At 44.0% G+C, this 3571-nt stretch overlaps 1 non-coding gene across 1 annotated transcript; it reads right to left on the bottom strand.

Annotated features, from left to right (window-relative positions):
• Positions 1–1287: 1287 nt before the first annotated feature.
• Positions 1288–1360, bottom strand: TRNAK-UUU. The gene has a single exon. It is a non-coding gene; the product is annotated as a tRNA-Lys (tRNA).
• Between the last annotated feature and the right edge of the window lie 2211 nt (positions 1361–3571).

Genomic DNA, 3571 nt, shown 5'->3' with positions numbered 1-3571 from the left:
GGCTTCTCATTGTGGTGGCTTCTCTTGTTGCAGAGCACGGGCTCTAGGCGCACAAGCTTCAGTAGTTGTGGCACGTGGGCTCAGTAGCTGTGGCTCGCAGGCTCAGTAGTTATGGCATACGGGTTTAGTTGCTCCGTGGCATGTGGGATCTTCCCGGACTAGGGCTCGAACCCGTGTCCCCTGCATTGGTAGGCGGATTCTTAACCACTGTGCCACCAGGGAAGTTGGTTTGATGTATCTCTTATTAAGTACTTAGAATGATATCAGTACATCAGACATTTGCTTTGTTTTGCTAGTCATCAAACTTTTATCCCTTCTGATTTCTATCTTTACTTCAGGCTGGAACAAGAAGAGGAAGGTGATCATTTCTGGCTTAATTAGTCACGACTATTAGGTGTTTAAGTATGACACATTTTAAATATCTTTCAAAATCAGGAGACGATATCACTGAAACCTTTGTATTAAAAATAAAATCAAAACATGACTTTCCTCCCCAACAACCAATGTAATTATAACATGCCACTATTTCTTTAAAAAATAAATTTATTTATTTTATTTACTTATTTTTGGCTGTGTTGGGTCTTTGTTGCTGTGCACGGGCTTTCTCTAGTTGCGGTGAGCGGGGGCTACTCTTCGTTGCGGTGCGTGGGCTTCTCATTGCGGTGGCTTCTCTTGCTGTGGAGCACGGGCTCTAGGCACGTGGACTTCAGTAGTTGTGGCACATGGGCTCAGTAGTTGTGGCTCACGGGCTCTAGAGCACAGGCTCAGTAATTGTGGCACACAGGCTTATTTGCTCCGCGGCATGTGGGATCTTCCCGGACCGGAGATCGAACCCATGTCCCCTGCACTGGCAGGCAGATTCTCAACCACTGCGCCACCAGGGAAGCCCTGCCTTTTTTTTTTTTTTTTTAAACTTTTGGGTTTATTTATTTGTTTATTTTTTTATGGCTGTGTTGGGTCTTCGTTTCTGTGCGAGGGCTTTCTCTAGTTGTGGCAAGTGGGGGCCACTCTTCATCGTGGTGCTTGGGCCTCTCATTATGGCGGCCTCTTTTGTTGCGGAGCTCAGGCTCCAGATGCGCAGGCTCAGTAACTGTGGCTCACGGGACTAGTTGCTCCGCGGCATGTGGGATCTTCCCAGACCAGGGCTCGAACCCGTGTCCCCTGCATTGGCAGGCAGATTCTCAACCACTGCGCCACCAGGGAAGCCCCCAACCACTATTTTTAAAAATAATTTTTTTTAACTTTTTTTTTTGGCCATGCCACACCATGCGGCTTGCAAGACCTTAGTTCCCCGACCAGGGATTGAACCCGGGCCCTCGGCAGCAAAAGTGCAGAGTCCTAACCACTGGACCACCAGGGAATTCCCTAAAAATAACTTTTAAAAATTAATTTTATTCTTAATAGCAGTGACTTCGCGAAACTGCGTGCTTATTTTTCTGATGCTTTTGTTGCTAAAATATTCTCGGAGCTCTTCATTCTTTTATTTATTCTTTTGACAAACATTTGTTGAGGATCTATTTTGTCCCAAGCACTGCTGGGGACATAAAGATGAAGAGGCCTAGGACTGGTCCTCCAGGAGCTCACTGAATGGTGGGGCGACAGTTACAGTGCAGTGACAGTGACAATGCAGGTAGCAGGTGCTCTAGGGGAGGGGGTGTGAGGTGCTGGGTCCTTATGGGGGGAGGGAGGGAGGGCTGCTGGGGGTCTAAAGGAGACAGTGAGGGCACCTGCAGGAGGAAGTCATGGAGCTGGTCCTTGAACGGTGAGCTGGAGTTCGCCAGGAGGAGCAGGAGTGGGGACTCAGGTGCTTCCTGGCAGAGGGAATAAAAGTTCTCTATGTAGGCGTGGGAGTGAGAAAGAGTGTGCCACAGACAGAGGGAATAGTTCAGCATGCCTGGGGGAGAGAGGGCAGAGCAGAAGCGTGCAGAACTTTGCCCACCACGCTGAGGTGATGAAAAGTTGTGGAAAGATTCTTGGAAAGTTGACTCTGGCAGTAGTGAGGAAGGACTGGCTTTGGGGGCAAGACAGGAAGATGGGGTATGAGGCTAATACTACTTATCTGCACAAATGGGAGGGGGGGAGGTAACTGAGGGAATATGCACCCTCCTCCCTGAATTCCTAGAGGCACTTGAAGTACTTCTTTTTTTTTTTAATTGAAGTATAGTTGATTTACAATGTTGTGTTAGTTTCAGGTGTACAGCACAGTGATTCAGTTCACATATATATATATATATATATATATATATGTAAAATTCTTTTTCAGATTCTTTTCCATTATAAGCTATTAGAAGGTATTGAATATAGTTCAATATATTGAACTATATATAATTCAACATATATATTGAACTGTGCTATACAATAGGAGCTTGGTGATCTGTTTTATATATAGTAGTGTGTATCTTATGCACTTTTATAACTCTCAGAAACATGATAACTATCCAATAGGTGAACCGTACATGTACATGGTGAAACGTATCCCACAGTTCCATGTGTCCTACAGGAACATAACAATTGAACATTTTTCATCAAGATAGAAAATGAGAGCTTGGTTTCCCCCATCCTCCACCCAATCAAAAAACCTGTCAGTCATGCTGCACATTTGGTCCATCCAGGTCAGAATCAATGGTTAACCCAAGGTAGGGACTGGGAAGGAAAGGAAGGAGATGGCCAGGACAATGGAGTCATTCAGTGGTTAGGCAAATGATTACAGATCTTGGCCAGTAATTTAAGGTGAAGGTAGGGGCTAAAGGAGTAGTCTAGGATAATTCCTATATTTCCAGCTTGGTCACTAACTTTTAAAATTGCCTTCTGAGTCCCTTTATGGACCAAGAAGATCAGTTTCATTACTTTTAAAAAATGTTTTACTGAATAATTATTTATTGGGGAACCTTTTATAATCAGAGCAATTTGAGATGTACAAAGATGAAAAAGAAACCATTTGTTTTCAAGGAATTTAAAACTGAGTTGGGGAGACAGATATGTCCAACAATTAACTATAAAACCAAGCACTAGTTTAAGGGTTAAAAACAGAGTTACAATCAACCAACTATGAAGATAAGGAAGGTTTTGGACCCTGACCATTTCTCATTCATTTTGTTTTCTGGTTCAGAATCCCCATATTGGAATGCTAGTATGGGATATGTGCACGTAGTTATACGGATCCAGGTTCTTAGGACCTTTCTTAGAATTTGACTCATGATTTTTCTTCTGTCCTTCTGCTGGCAGTTGCCCTAGGAATACCTGCCATTTAATCTTTTTTTAAATAGATCTTTACTGGAGTATAATTGCTTCACAATACTGTGTTAGTTTCTGTTGTACACCAAAGTGAATCAGCCATATGCATACATATGTCCCCATATCTCTTCCCTCTTGAGCCTCCCTCCCACCCTCCCTATCCCACCCCTCTAGGTCATCACAAAGCACTGAGCTGATTTCCCTGTGCTATGCAGCTGCTTCCCACTAGCTAACTATTATACATTCATTAGTGTATATATGTCGATGCTACTCACACTTTGCCCCAGCTTCCCCTTCCCACCCCATGCCCTCAAGTCCATTCCCTAGGTCTACATCT

The sequence above is a fragment of the Balaenoptera musculus genome, chromosome 2, assembly GCF_009873245.2.
Source record: "Balaenoptera musculus isolate JJ_BM4_2016_0621 chromosome 2, mBalMus1.pri.v3, whole genome shotgun sequence".
Classification (NCBI taxonomy): domain Eukaryota; kingdom Metazoa; phylum Chordata; class Mammalia; order Artiodactyla; family Balaenopteridae; genus Balaenoptera; species Balaenoptera musculus.
This window is presented reverse-complemented; position numbering and strand designations above follow the sequence as displayed.